At 46.6% G+C, this 15,852-nt stretch overlaps 2 long non-coding RNA genes across 3 annotated transcripts; one reads left to right on the forward strand and one right to left on the reverse strand.

The window, feature by feature from the left end:
- Positions 1-252: 252 nt before the first annotated feature.
- LOC140681727 (uncharacterized) lies at positions 253-7,152 on the forward strand. The gene is made up of 2 exons (XR_012052855.1): positions 253-3,768; positions 7,005-7,152. It is a non-coding gene; the product is annotated as an uncharacterized lncRNA (long non-coding RNA).
- Positions 1,419-12,826, reverse strand: LOC140681726 (uncharacterized). Of its 2 annotated transcripts, XR_012052854.1 has the most exons (3): positions 10,078-12,826; positions 8,774-8,930; positions 1,419-7,956 (listed from the first exon to the last, which is right to left on the reverse strand). It is a non-coding gene; the product is annotated as an uncharacterized lncRNA (long non-coding RNA). The 2 variants fall into 2 exon arrangements; XR_012052853.1 differs by lacking the exon at positions 10,078-12,826 and having other exon boundaries at positions 8,774-10,071.
- Positions 12,827-15,852: the final 3,026 nt, after the last annotated feature.

Genomic DNA, 15,852 nt, shown 5'->3' on the forward strand with positions numbered 1-15,852 from the left:
GAAGGCAGGGTGGAGGAAGGAAAGGAAGGATTGAAGGCAGGTTTGGGGAAGGAGGCGGAACGTGTGGAGCGGGGAGGGGAGCAGGGAAAGGGGGCGCGGGGGAACCCGGCTGGGGAGGGAAGGAACAGGGACAGGATAGAGGAACAGGGTAGGGGTCAGTAGGGGAATAGAAAGGGAGGAAAGGGAAAGGGGTGTAGGGGGGGCCGCCCGGGGGGGAGGGAGGGGAGGGCTAGGGGGGAGAGGGAGGGGGGGGGTTTGGGGGGGGGAGGGTGTAGGGGGTGGGGGAGGGGAGGAAGGGAGGGTACACAGGAGAGGTATAGAGAAAAAGAAACGCAAAAGAACAGAAACACAGAAGCAAAGAAATATAGAGAAAAAGAGATAAAGGGGCCCGCCCGGCCGCAACCTCCCGCCCCGAGCGCCCAGCGTCAAATGGCTCTGCCCGGCCCTCCCCGCCGCTTAAATCCCCCCGGCCCCGCCCCGCGCAGGCGCGCTGGGGCCCCGCGCACCTGTGCGCGCACCTGTGCTGGCCCCGCCCCCGGCCCCGCCCCCCCGCCCCCCGCCCATAAATGGCGGCGGATCCGCGCCCGCCTCACATTCTGCGGGGAATGCTCGGCCGGGCTGCGGCGGGACCGGCGCTCGGAGCGCCGTGCGGAGATCGGATCGGGGCTGCTCCCGGCGCTGCGCGGCGCCCGACGGGCTCAGGTGCGACCGGGACTGGGATCCGGGCCCGGGGATTTGGGCCCCGGTCCCGCCGGTGGCTGCTGTGGGAGCCGGGCAGCGCCGCTCCTTCCTCGGCGGGCAGGGTGGGGGTGCCGGGGCCGGAGGATCGGGGCGGGATCGGGGCGGCGATCGGGACCGGCACCGCCGCTCCGCCGGGGCCGCCGCTCCCGCTCCGCCTGCGCCCGGTGCGGGGCTGCAGGAGCCCGGAGCCCACGGAGGGCAGAGAGCACCTCCGGTCCTTGGCTCGGCAGGGCAGGAGCTGCCGTGCCCGGCCCGTGGCTCGCAGCGTGACCAACGCACGGCCCGGCACGGGCACCGGGGCACCGGACAGCGCTGGCACGGACGCGGCTCAAGGGCTGCCCGTGGCTCCTCGGCCGGGGGCTGCTCCCCACAGGCGCGCAGGGATGCTTCAGCCCGGACAGACGGCACCGACAGCCCGGAGGGACCCCAGGGAACGGCTGGCATCACCTGGGAACCGAGGCACGGCCGTTTGCAGAGGGGCTCTGACAGCAATCCCCGTTTCTGACCTCCCCGAGCTCCCACACAGCTGCCAGGTATGTCCCAGCCACCCCAAATCTCCTCCCTCTTTTCCAGCCTGAGGCCATCATCCACCAGCAGCGTTTGTGATTTATTAAAAAAATATGGATATTGATCTAGTATCGAAATCCAACTGTGACGGACAAAAACTCTCTAAACAGTTTAAAGTTAGCAAGTGTGTGTTTATTCGACGCCGGGCAGCGTGCGGGATCGCTCCCAAATACACACCGCCCCTTCCAGGTGATTACAGAGTCTTTTTATCCATACAAGTATTGAATACACAAAATACAAATACATATTCATAATTTTGGTACATCCCATTCCCCGCTTCGTATGCTAATCACTCCAAAAGCTATTAAGCATGCGTAGTTTGTCCCTTGAAATGGGTCGGTGGTCCCTTTCATGGGGAGGGGTCCCAAAATGAGGAAGTAAATGACATCTTCCTCCTTCTGACCTTTCTACCTTTTCAATGCAAGTATGACAAATGAACTCTTGGTAGAACTCCCATTCCTTGTCTTCAATTGGTTTCAGAACAGAGGAGGCCCACAATTGTCTTATGTTCCTAAAAGCTATTTATCAGTTTCTATATTCTTCATTATAAATCCAGCTAACTAAACATTGTGCTGACAAGCAATTAATTATTAGTTAACTACTAACTCCTAACTTCATCAAGGCCTACTCATTTATTATTCTTATTTTAATTAATTCTAGTAAGACGTATTTCTCTTAGCTCCTCAAAATCTCTAAATGCCTTAAAGTTTACGTTTCATTTGAGCCAAGGCAATCTTCCCTCACAGATACTAAATGCCAAGCCACAGCCTCGGAGATGCCTTAAAATCAGAGGTTCGAGTGCGATGATGTCTGGAGATTTCCAGGGAGCCAGCTGGAGGTGCAGAAGTGATGGAAAACTCTCACAGGTGGGTCCCACTGGAGGTGTGCTGCAGGCAGGGATGTGCATCCCTTTCCTGAGGGAAAAGGACATGCAGAGGCCGCTGCTGAGGCTCTGAAAGGAGCGGAGCTTCTGCAGGAGAGATGTTCTGCCTCAGCACAGGCCGGGAGCGCATCCAGCCACCGCCTTGTCCTGCTTTAAAACATCAGCTGGAGCCTGAGCTCCGGGGGGTGAAATCAGCTGAGTTCCAGGGAACTCTGTCAAGTGACTCCAGACACAGCCCTGGGCTGGGGGATGAGGGTTTTAAATAGCAAGTTCTATAGAATAGAGACCTGTCCTTGTCCTGATCCCACTGAGCTTCCCTGGAACCTCTGCTGGTTCCTGACACAGCTGGTGCTAAAGTGGCAGCTCTGCATGGGAATTTCCACTCTCCACGAGGCACTGTCAGGTTATTCCAGCAGGAATTCAGCAGGGAACCTGGGGCTGTGGGTATAATTCATCTGAACTAGCAAAGCTGATACTGAACCCCAAATCCAGGCACCACGCAGAGAACAATCTTTGTGCAAAATCCCCTGGGTGGGGAAGTTTCAGCAGCCAAATGTATAGAATGATCTAAATCCCAGCAGCCGGCATCCCCCAGAGGGACAATCCAAGTGCCAGGGTGGGAGCCCTTGTCCTTCCCCTGCTGCTGGTGGGACAAATTCCCCTCGGCACAGCTGGCTGGGCGGGAGCTGAGAGCAGGAGGGGCGGGAGCAGGGATGGGAGATGAGGCAGCTGGAATGTCACCTGGAGCAGCTGAACACGTTCTGTCCCTGCAGCAGCCAGGAGCCAAAGCAGATCCCTCCTGGCCGGGCTAGAAGGCAGCTGCTGCATCTGCTCTGGGGGAAAACTCCTTGCCCCTGCCAGGAGAGCTGACTCTGCTTTTCCTCCAGCTCCTGAGCAGTGTCAGGGCCACAGGGAGGGAGTTCAATCCCAAAAAATCCCCACAGCCCCCAGAGTGAATGATCCAGGCAGAAAAAATCAGCATTGAGATAAAAAACTTAAAGCTCTGTCAAAAAGGCTGTGACAACAGTGCAGTGGGATTCCCAGGAACCTTCTGGTTTGCTCTCGGAATGCTCTTGGTTCTCTTTCATGTGTTTTTAGTCTCTCAACGGGCAGCTTGAAGAATTTATTCTGGGACTTAGAGGTTGAGCAGGGTGGGCTCTGGATTGACTTTCGCCTCTGGTGCCACTTTGTGCGAACACAACTTGGCCAGGCTGGGTGAACTCATGGCCTCAGCTTTCCCCTCCAAAATGTCCCTCACTTATTTCCCTGCGGGTGAGCTGGGATTTGGCCCCAGACTGTCACTCCTCACCTCCCCGTGCCCGCACAGTGTCCGTTCTGTTCCCCACAGAGCCCTGGGGACACCAGGGGGTCCCTTTGCCTTCTCCCGCCCCTTTCCAGCCCGAGGCTCCTCTGCCCTTGTCCCACACAGCACAGGGGCACAAAAGGGGAAAGGCTCCAGAAAACATTTCTGCAATTAACCAGCAATTATTTCAATTCCCCAGTGAGAAGAACGTGAACTCACAGCCACCGAGGCCTGACAGGTTCCTGCAGTGAGAGCTCAGCGCTTGTCTGCAGAGGTGAGTGCAGCATCTGAAAGGAAAAAAACACAGGGGAAAAATGTGATTTATTTTGCTTCAAAGTTATTTCAAGTTCTTAAAGCCCAACCAACTTTTGCTCTTGAATTTGGTCGGGTGAAACAGGAGCAGTGGGCAGGGGTCGTGCCATTGATGCGGACGTGCCTGATGCTTGCTGGGGCAGAAAAAGTAGATTGAGCTCACCTTATGTCAAGCAGTTATTAAAACAGATTTATAGCTCTTTAAACATAGCACCCTTTAATTACCATAATGTTTCTTCCATGAGTTTAACTAATTCTCAGTGTATTTTATAAAACTTAAAATAACACCTCCTCCCCATAAAACACACTCATCAAGCATTAGACAAAAAGTCCTAGTTCCAGTCTCACGCTCCCACATCTAACCAAAGGAGACCTTCCCCACAACCAAACAAAAAATCAAAATAACATACCATACAACTCAGCTGTATCCAAAAAACCCTCACCTTTATTTCCTCCAAACGCCAAATACTCTTCAAATTCTAAATCAAAAACTCTCAGAAAAACAACAAAAACCATCAAAACCTACTTCAAAAATAGAAAAGCCTAACCATATAAATATTTTTTCAAAGCCCACAAAAAATATAAAACAATCTAATCAATATCCTGCATTAAAAAAAACCCCACTGTACAAATTAGCACCATTTGAAATGTAACATAAATAAAAGATCTTTTACTAAGAAACATATCTCCCAATAAATAAAACCACCCTGTAAAGATATAAGTAATAATTATAACTCAACCAACTAAAATTTCTTTAAAACCAAAAGACTTAAAAGACCTTCAATATTTATAAATAATAACATTCAATATGTTAAGTGTTAATAAAATCAAACAAAATTAAATGTCAGTACATTTAAATAAATACATTAAGTTTCTTTTTATCTATTAAAATTAAGTTTTTTATTCCTTACTATCAAAATTCCTTCAGTCTAAATTTAAATCTTATTTAATATAACTTATCCTAAATTTTATCAAAGATCATTTCTCTAAACTATACAGTATATGGTTAATTTTCTTAAAAATTAAAACAACTCCAATGAAAACAACTAAAAGAAAACACTAACAAACACCTATTCAGAAGTAAAAAAAATACAGTGTATTATATGATCACTTTCATCAAAAATTCTGCTCTTCATTACAATCTCTACTCTTTTTATCTTTTATAAGTAACACCAAAAAATAGCAATTACTATTCATATCACACTATTTAAAAATTTTACTCTATTTCCTTAATATATAACTATTTTTTAAAAGTTATCCTAACTTCTTCAAACACATACTACTAATATACTAATTATATAATATAAATATATTCATTTTTATAATAAACAATATTTATTAAATATGATTATAATTACAACCAACTTTCATATACTTTATCTCTTTATATAATGATCTAAAAACACATAAAATTTCTAATTCCTACTTTTTTATTCTCAATTTATATCGCTCTTACACCAAGTTAACTCTCTAACTAATCTCTACACTAACTCTATAATTTAACCTAATGTTATCTCATCATTTTAAATATTTTTCAAGATTAAAAAAAAGATATTTCATTAAAAACCTCCTCCAAACTGTTAATCTTATCAGTTTCCTCAGTTATTATTACAAAATCACTTCAATATAAAATCCAACTACAACATTAATTTCTTTTTCTAAGTTTCACACTAAGTAATCACTCTCTCCTACATTTCCTGCACCTTCACACTCTCAATATCCAAATCCAAACTCACAATCCTGTCCATAACCACTTTCAAATCCTTAAAAAAAAAGGTTACTATATTCAAAGCATCTCAATTCTAAAAAACTTCTAAAAAAATCCAATTATTACATAATGTAATTAATCTTTAATCCTAACATTTTTACTCTTAACTACTACTTTTAAAAACATTAGATAAAAATATAGTAAGTAACATTCACCAATTAAAATTTAAACTATAACCTAACCCTAACTCTACCTAAATAAAATAATTAACAACAAACCCAAATATTTTCTACGTCAAAAATAAATTCAAATAATTTTAACTTAACAATTTAACTTTATCAATATAACAAATAAACTTATTTTTTAAATAAACTTAAAAAATCATTATCCACACATAAATATTTAACTTACCACTAATTTAACATTTATCAACTGTTATAAACTCTAAAATAATGTACAATCTTTTAATACTTACTAATTATATCATTTCACCTATGTTACTAAATATAGATATTTAGTAACATAGGTTACTATGTTACTAAATATGTAAATACAAGTAAATATGTAAATACAAGTAAATTACACAAGAATTGCAACTTACACCTAACATCTTGTACTACACCCACCAAAATATATAAACTTTAAGTTTCTTTATAAATGTAAAAATCAATATTATAAAAATCTTATTTAATAACTTACCAATTATAAAATTCTATCAAATATTATACCTCTACTCTATTTACTTTATTTACTTTTAATTATATCACTTTACCAATTAACCAATCTAAAACAAACGTTTAAGTAACTTTAACTGAAGTTTCAAGTTTACATACTTTGTATTTATCTAGCACTACTCAAAAAATCCATTCTTGACTTACTTACCTAATATACCAATAAAAAACATTACAAATCACCCATATAATTAAAAAGCCCTTATATAAAAATAGTTAACAATTTAAAACAAAAAAGTCATTTATCCATCAATAGTAACCAAAATAGAAAAGTAATTTTAAGCCTTGAAACTTAAAAATGGTAGCATCACTTTTTATACCACCTATTACTTCAACAACAACGCTAAAACAATTAAATCAGTTAAAATATTATCTAAATAAACAATCTAATTCTACATCCCTTACAATAAATAACATTTTAAAAAATATAAAAATATTAAATATGCAGTTTTTAAAAAAACCAACAATAAATTTTCTTTTATTAACACACAAATATAAAAATTTAATAAAATGTATAAATATATCTAATCACACAAAATCTACTTATAAAAATGTACAACTTTAAGAAATATCAAAAATAAGAATAACTAATAAAAGATAACAATAAATAAAATTTAACACCATAATTTAAAAATCTAATGCCAAAATTATACATTTTAATTATATTATTATAATAATACTAATGATAACACCTTCTGTATGTTAATTTATGCAACAAATGCTTAACAAATCCATTATTAAAATTTTTTTTTCATACAGAGAGAGAGGGGAGACGTGGGAATGGGAAAACCAGAAACTCCCACAGACACTGAAAGATTTGATCTGCAGCCTCGGGAGAAGCTGGGATTGATGTACCAATACAAGACACGGGCATTACGCAGGAAAAGAATAAAACAACATAAAATAACTTCTGTTTCTGTGGCTGTCAGTAGGAGCCTGCCCCGAGTGAGTGAGAGAGGAAACTGTGTGGGCACGATGGGGAAGGGTTTGCAGGGCAGGGCTGGGGCTGTGTGCGCTACACTGAGAGCTGACAAGTTCCAACAGAAGGCATTGAACAAAAGTACCCTCAGTGCGGCAGAACTGAGCAGAGGTGCTGGGTTCCAAAAGCCAAATAAACCCCGGGGTTAGAAAGTTCTGGCCTGCCTTGGAACAAAGAACTTGTGGCTGCTCCTGAGCCGCAGCAGCTGCTCGCTCTGCAAACCCTCACGCTCCCAGGCGGGTGCTCACCTGAGCACTGAGCGCTCCCGGCCCAAGAGCAGTCCCATCCCTTCCTTGCTAACAGCACAGGGAGAAAAAATGAAAAAAGATCACTCTGGCCAGCAGGGCTCTCTCTCTCTGCGTGGGTTAGGGGCAGGGCCCTGCAGGGAGCAGGGCGCTCCAGCACCGACAGCCCGAATCCAGAGCAGATCCATGGGGGAGCAGCGGGCTTGTTATGAACGAGCACAATAGGCTTTCTAATCCAATTAAAAAGATTTATTAATGGTAGGAAACGAAAGCAAATCAGCGCGCTGGGCGGCAGTTATTCCAACTACCGCCCTTTCGTGCCCCATTCCCCCCCAACTTATTGGGTCTTCTCCTCCGGAAGTGTGACGTTCTGGTGTCTTCTCTGCGCAGGTGCACCTTGTTGCTAGGTGGTCGTTTTCTGCCTTTTGGTGGTCGTGGGATGAAGGCCAGTAGTCTTCCTCAGGCTTGTTTCTGTGATCTGGGAATTCTCTCAAAACAAGAAATGTTATCTCTAGGCACGTTTACTCGCATTCCACAGGATTACGGAACTGTCCTTGAAGATATTCGCTTAGGTGGTTTGATGCCTAACAACCAACCTCTACTCCCTAAATTAGTTAAAGCAGTGTATAACGAAGTTGTCCTTGAGAGATATTCTGGAATGCTTGGCAAAATGAGAACATGTTCAGACAAGTGAAAACTCTAAGTAAAGATTCTATTTTATAGATGTGAAAACTCTATATTATGAACAAAAAGGCCTTATTTTCCTAACATTCAGACAAGTGAAAACTCTAAGTAAAGATTCTATTTTATAGATGTGAAAACTCTATATTATGAACAAAAAGGCCTTATTTTCCTAACATTCAGACAAGTGAAAACTCTAAGTAAAGATTCTATTTTATAGATGTGAAAACTCTATATTATGAACAAAAAGGCCTTATTTTCCTAACAGGCTGGGGACAGCTGGGGACAGCAATGAGCAGAGCCCATCAGCCTCCCTCTGGGGCTGGGACTGCATTTAGCACACAGCTCATACCAGCTGTGGCACTTACACACCTCAGACTCCTTACCACAAACCAGTTCTGGTCTAGCTCTCAGGGTGACCTGCACCTCCTCCCCAAAACCCACAGGAATTAGAATTTCCTGCTGGTTTTACAAACTTCACGGCAGCTTTGCAAATGCAAATCCCAGCAGGTCCCTGCTTTCCAGAGCACCCATCCTCAGCCATCTCCACTTCCCTGGAAAACCTGCTCCAGCCCCGGGCTGTACCAAGGTGAGCACAAGTCTGGAGAGGTCAGAACCCTCACCTGGACTGCTGCACTCGGAGCGAGATCCAGCTACAAATGGAATTCCAGAAACAGCCTCCAAAATGTTCCATAATCACACCTTTAAAATGGCTCCACAGGGCAACAGCTCCGGTGCCAGAGCAGCACCTGCACGAGTCCTTGTGCCAGCCCTGGCTCCCTGAAAAACACAATAAACCAACATCACACAGGCCTTGTTTGCAGAATTCCTGACCCAAACCCTCACCTTTCCTGCCCAGCATTGAGGGAAATCTGACACGGTATTCACAGGTAACCTTTGCTGAGAGCAGCCATCACCCCAGTCCTCCAGCCTGGGCAAGGTTTTGCAGTGAATGGACCCAACTTCTAACCCTGAACCTAAATTTCTGTCAGCTTTTGTTAGAAAGATACTGGAGAGAAAATCATACAACAGATTTAAAACATTGCACGAGGAATAACCGGCCCAGACAAAACCAAACCACCCCCATCTCTGCTCCACCCCATTTCTCCCAGTTTTGGGAGAAATACTGATATAATTTGCAAATACTCTCCTTCCCTGCTGCACTATCCTTCACTGCACGTCCCTGGAGAGGATTTACTCCATTTTTTGTGCCCAGCAGCACCTCTGCAGCCCAAATCCCACTCCTCGCAGACACAGCCTGAGCAGAGCTCAGGCAGTGTTCCCAGCAGCGGATGCAATTCCGAGTTCCCTGGATTGCTCACGGGGCACTCGCAGCAATCTCCCCTCAGCCCAGACTCTGTGCTCAGAGGGAAGCGCAGCCCGATGGGACACAGCTCTGGCACCACATTCCCCTTGTTCCTGCTGGCCTGGAAAGCCACAGATAAACCCAGTCCCTCCGACCTTGCACCCTGAACCCCAGGAGAGCCGGAGCTGACCCCAGATCCCGGCGCCCTGCACGGCTGCGCTGACACCAGCACAGGCTGAGCGCCGCCCAGCACCCTTCCTCATTTTCCTCCCTCTGCTCCCAAATCCTGCCAGCCCTCCCCTGCAGCTCCTGCCCCAGCCCCAGCAGAGGCTGGCACCCAGCCCTGCAGCAGCTGGCAGAGCTGGGAATGCACCGAGAGCTCGGCTCCCCGGGCTCCCAGCCCCAGACCAGTCCTTGGGTGCCCGAACAATGCCCAGCCTGCCCCCCTGGGCACAGCCAAACACCACAGCTCCGTCAGCCCCAAGGAACTCTGGCATTTGCCTCTTCCCTGCTGCCCTTTCCCAGCACACAGGGGTACGGCTGGGCTGTCAGAAATGGCATTCCCGAGGCACTTAATCCCAGCGGAGAGGAAAAGGGGAACCCTGCGTCCCTCTGACTTACCCCACAGCGTGGGCAGGACCTGGAGCCCTCCAGTGCAACCCCCTGGTGCTGAAGCCTCTTGGCTCTGGCTGCTTAAACACTGAAGCTTCTGGCAAAGATGGGAGGAGCTTAATGATTTCTCCTGTCCTGAAAGAGAGGAGGAAATGAACATTAAGTCCACTGTGGAAGCCAAAGGATCGTGGCTTTAAAACTTCTGCTGTGATTGCTCACCAGGGGGTTTTATCCGTGAGAGGGGACACCAATTCAAATATAAAAGCATTTTTATTCCTAACTATTTCATTAAAAGGAAGCTCATTTCTCTATTGCATTCTTAGCCTAATTTTAACAGAACCATTTTTATCCCAGGCCCCACTTGTCCGTCATTCAATCCTTTACCAAGGGTACTTCATACAAAGGAAGGGATACCTGGTGCTGTGTCACAAGAAATCCCAAAGAGAAAAGTGTCCAAAACCTCACAGAGAAAGGTTTCAAGGCACTCCAGTGCACAGACAGCTGCTCATGCCTTGTCAGGCCACACCAGTTCTGTCACATCCACCTGAGCTGTGCAGGCGAGGCAAAGGCTGCCCTTCCTCCCAGGGAACACTGTCTGAGACCACAGAGAGCCATCCTGGGTGAAAAGAATGAAATGAAAATGTTTTCTGGCAGAAAATGAGTATCTGTAATCAGAACCTCTGGACAGATTTAGTAACACCACTTTCAGATGACAAATACAGGCCATGCCCATCCTTCCAGGCCAGGTGAAACCAGGAAGGAGAACTACAGGAAAAGCAGGAAGACAGAGCCCCTTATTTGGATATATATAGAATGCCCCTGGTTTGGTGGTTTGCCTTTGCTCCTAAGCTTTGGCTTCACCCCTCTCCAGAGGAGCAGGGAATTCCTCCAGGGTGAGGGGGAGTCTGGTCCCACTGCAGGATGTGTCCAGTAAAGAAGGGAAGTTCTTTAGAGTAAGTGAGCAGTGTTTTTGTTACACACAAAAATCAAACCAAACAAACACTGAATTGGACTACACCGAGCTGCAACACAAAGTGTTCACAGCAGGCAGAGGCCAGAGGAGCACACAGCACCCAGAAGTACCATTTCACTTGGTTCTTCTGCTCTCATGCATTTTAATTCTGCTTTGCTTCACAGCTGCTTCTCTGCCAAGGCCATTTCCATTTTCAGAAGCCTGTGTCACGTGTAGCCGAGGCTTAAACATCACAGGATCTATGTGCACTTCAGTGATCTTACACTAAGTACCTCAGAAACCAAAACAATAAATCCAAGACTTCAGCTGGGTTAAAAATACCAGAACAACAAATAAGCAAACAAAAACCCAAACCCGCCTTTCCACTAGTTTTAAAAACAGAAGTCTTTACAACCAGCATAAAATGAATGTAACATTTGGATCCGAGCAGAGGTACAATTTAAATGCCAGTATTCTGGAACTGCTAATAACTCTGCAAGTATTTACATGGGTGGATGTGTTACTGGATGGAAAGAATATAATGCAAGAAAGAGAAGATTAGCTGTGTTTAGGATGGGAAGAAGATGATTAAAAAATACCTTTTGTCTGGACGCTCATGCAATCATCTTCTCTTGACCTCAGGATGGCTGCCAAAAATAGAGAGTGCTGTGTGACCACCATGTGTAGTTTGGAGAGCTTGACTACGCTCTTAGTGAGGATTCTTTCATGTATAGTAACTGGATGGCAACGTTCAGGACCTTCAGAAATGTTTCATCTCTGTAACGGTACCTTTGGGAGAAGGATCACAGAGAAGTCAGACTGTAACCAAACCCAAGAAAACCCACTTGAAGCTACAAGTTGGGTAAGAAATGAGAACTTGGCAAAGAAAATTAACTTGGCAAAGAAAATGAACTTGGTGAAACCAAACCAAATTCAAATGAAAGCACTTACTTGAGCCCTGTCTTCACAAGGTCACACCAGTCATCTGGGTCCACTTCTTCAACCACACACTGTGTGCAGCAAGTAAAAACAGGTGTTGGTTTACATTTGGCACATGGAGCTTCTACAGCAATTTTTGTTCAAGGGACACACTAAGAACACGCAAGCCAAACGCTCACGTGGGATGATCTGAGGGTAACAGGGAAAAAAGCTCTTGGATACAACAATCCTAATTCCTGGCTCAAAAGAAACTTGTTGGTCTGGGAGCAGGGGCTGTATGGAATCAAAAAGCAAGCTGGGCTGTAGGTTCCAAAAACCCAGCGGCTCAATACTCTTCAAACGCCTCAAGTGCAAAAGGATTCGCAACTTGACAAGTCAAAGCGAGAGCCTGGAGCAGACTGACAGCTGCACATCCCAACAGTCCTGGGAATGCAGGTGCCAACCTCGCCAGGCTGGAAACACCCTCAGCATGGGATGGACCCTGTGAGGTGGCCCCAGGGCCTGCAGAGTCAGCCAGGTCCTACAAGGGAGTCTCAGCAAAAGCCATGAGAGCGCAAAGGCATTCACTGCCCAGGGACCTTCAGTGTTGCGTGTCACGGGGATCCCTGTTCACTGAACTCAAACCAAGGCAACAGTATACAGAGGGAGTGACCAAGTAGTGTTCTTCAAGATCAAAGTCTGATTTCTATTCCTGATCAACCAGACTTTTGCCCCACACTTCAGATGGCATGGCAGATGGGTCTTGGCACAAGTATCTCTATCAGCTTCTTTTAAAAAAGAAGGTGATAACTTAAATTTAAAAATTAAATTAATTAATTTATAATAATTTAATTAATTAATTTTAACTTTTTTTTTTTTATTCCACTGGTAACCTTTGATTTCTTTCTCCTAAATACCTCAAACTCACACATTCAAAGGCGATTCGTACCAGAAAGTCATCATCAAGAACATAAAACTGCCTCGTATAAAGGATTCTCAGGACTCGGAAAAAGCTATGAAAAATCCACGGAAACCAGAATCCATAAAACAGGAAATCGAGTCCAATCTGTATTTACAAAATCTACAACTGCCCAATCACACATATGCATACAGTCCCTCTGTGGCAAAGCAGATAAGCAGTCTCACCAATAATTCCTCTAGCCTCAGCAGCATGGACCTCTCCACTTCTTGCTTGCCTTCATCTTTACTGCTGCTGTACATGGCAACTAACCCCTTTACGCAGGCTGAGAAGAGATGTCTCCTCCAGGAATGCAGCTCCTCTGAGTTTTTAAGCACCGTGGATATAGCATCTGCCACGGCCCAGCTGCAGAGAGATAGCTGCTGACTTTCTTATTAACATTTTAACTTGGTTTTGTATATCTTAAAGATGTCTTGCTGCCAAAGTGCAAAGCAACAGATTCTCGGAGGAGAGGACGCTGTTAATGCTCCCATTCCTATCACACTGATTCCCAGGACAAACTGAGCCCTGGGGGAGGCACACACACACACACGCTGCCCACCTCTCTTCATTGCCTGCTCTCTCCGGAGCAGCAGGAAGGCAGTCCATCAGGTTGTGCAGCCCTTTGCTTCCCGGAGGTGGCAACAGCTTGGAAAGAATTTGCAGTTTCACAGTGGCCTCAGGGTCCTGAATCGCGGCACCGAGCTCCTTCCACAGGGCTTTCCTCAGGACAGGTGTGACAGCCGAGACAGCTGTGGGGAGAGCAGAAGGCACAGGTTCCTCCACCTGCAGCTGTTAAACAACACACTAAACCTAATTTTTTTCTAATCCAGCCCCAGACCACTCAATGTCTAGGAAATGATGCTACAGCAGCTGCTAATCTGTTACAGAGAAGTGCTACACAGAGGCTCACTTCTTTACCCATCCTCTACTTCCCAGGGTCTGACAAGGCCTTATCACTGCTTGACCTCGTAGGCAGAGCTACAGCCCCATTCAGCCTGTTCCTGTCAGAACAACTGACATTTGTTTACAAACCAACAAAATAGTTATCCCGACCTAAATACACCCATAATGCCTCAACCCATTCCCAGGAGGGCGGCAGGAGGGGCGGGCGCAGCCTTGTTCCGACGCCGCTCCGCCCCGGCCCGGGAGCACCGGCCCCGCCGGGCCGCCCTCGCCGCTGCCATCCTTCCCCGGCGCTGCCGCGGAGCCGCCTTCACCGCTCCCCTCTACTCACACACACCGCCCCGCTCGCCGCTCGCCGCCGCCCCGCGCCCCTCCGGGCCCCGTCTCGGTGGTTTTGGAGCCGCTCTGGCCACTTCCGCCACATCTCGGTGGTTTTGGAGCCGCTCTGGCCACTTCCGCCCCGTCTCGGTGGTTTTGGAGCCGCTCTGGCCACTTCCGCCACATCTCGGTGGTTTTGGAGCCGCTCTGGCCACTTCCGCCACATCTCGGTGGTTTTGGAGCCGCTCTGGCCACTTCCGCCACATCTCGGTGGTAATTGGAGCCGCTCTGGCCACTTCCGCCACATCTCGGTGGTTTTGGAGCCGCTCTTGGCGCTTCCGCCCCGTCTCGGTGGGTTTGGGGCCGCTCTGGCCACTTCCGCCACATCTCGGTGGTTTTGGAGCCGCTCTGGCCACTTCCGCCACATCTCGGTGGTTTTGGAGCCGCTCTTGCCGCTTCCGCCCCGTCTCGGTGGGTTTGGGGCCGCTCTGGCCACTTCCGCCCCGTCTCGGTGGGTTTGGAGCCGCTCTTGCCGCTTCCGCCCCGTCTCGGTGGTTTTGGAGCCGCTCTGGCACCTCCCGCCCCGTCTCGGTGGTTTCGGCCGGGCGCTGGCTGTGGGGCTGCAGTACCGCTCTGTGGCCACAAGGCAGCAGCACCGCCGCCCGCCACAGCCGGGGGCCGCCGCTCGCCCGGAGGGGAGGCAGGGGGAAAAGAGCGGCGGCGATCGATCCCCTTGGGAAAAATCCTCCGAAATAAATGTCCCAAAAAATCCCGCACAGAAACTAAAAGACCCTGCCTCGAACCAAATAACGCCGCCCCGCCCCAAAAGCCCTTTCTTTTTAACCTATGTATATTTCTACGTTGGTGTTGTTTATTTCTAGCTGTACGGCAGGGAGGCGGTGGGAACGCACGGGAGGGGACGGGACGGGCACCCAGCGCGGCAGAGGCAGGGGCCGCGCCCAGGATGGCGGCCGCTGCAGGAGCTGGGCAGAGAGAGGCGAATCTGCCGATGCCGGTCGGCGCCTGCTCCAAATCCGACCGCCCGCGGAGCCGCTGAGCCCACAGCCCGTGTGCGCGGCACGCGAGTCCGCGACACGCCACTGCCGAGACAGCGGCCGCGGGCGGCGGCTGCAGCACCGCTCTGTGTCCGCAAGCGCTGCCACCCGCCCCTCCGGAACGTCCTCTGAAGCAAATGCCCCAAAACAGCCCGCGCGGAAAAGAACGCCAACAAAAAACCCCCTGCCTCTAACCCCATAAGAACCAAAAGAAAAAACCTTTTCTTTCAAACTGCATCTCAATATATTTTATTTTTGTATTTTACATATTTATATTCACATTCGGATTTATAATGCATATTGATGTATAATTGCAATTTTAATAATTTCTTCCATTTATTCCTATTATATTTTATTACAATTTACATTTTTATACATTGCTTAATATATTACTTACATATTTCTATAGTTAGATTTCTATTTCTAAAAGGTTTATATTGCTTAAAATAAACCCCTGCCTCTATCCAAGTAAAAATCTTTTTAAAACCCCTTATCTTTCAATCTGCGTTTAAATTTATCTCTATTTTTCGCATTTATATTCAAATTTACATTTAAAATGTAGATTGATGTATGGTGTTATTTATATTCTATCTATACGGAATACTTATTTTCATTTCTATTTTATATTTTTATATATCTCTGTATACATTGAATATATATTTCTATACTTAGAATGA

Source organism: Taeniopygia guttata, chromosome Z (genome assembly GCF_048771995.1).
Source record: "Taeniopygia guttata chromosome Z, bTaeGut7.mat, whole genome shotgun sequence".
Lineage (NCBI taxonomy): Eukaryota > Metazoa > Chordata > Aves > Passeriformes > Estrildidae > Taeniopygia > Taeniopygia guttata.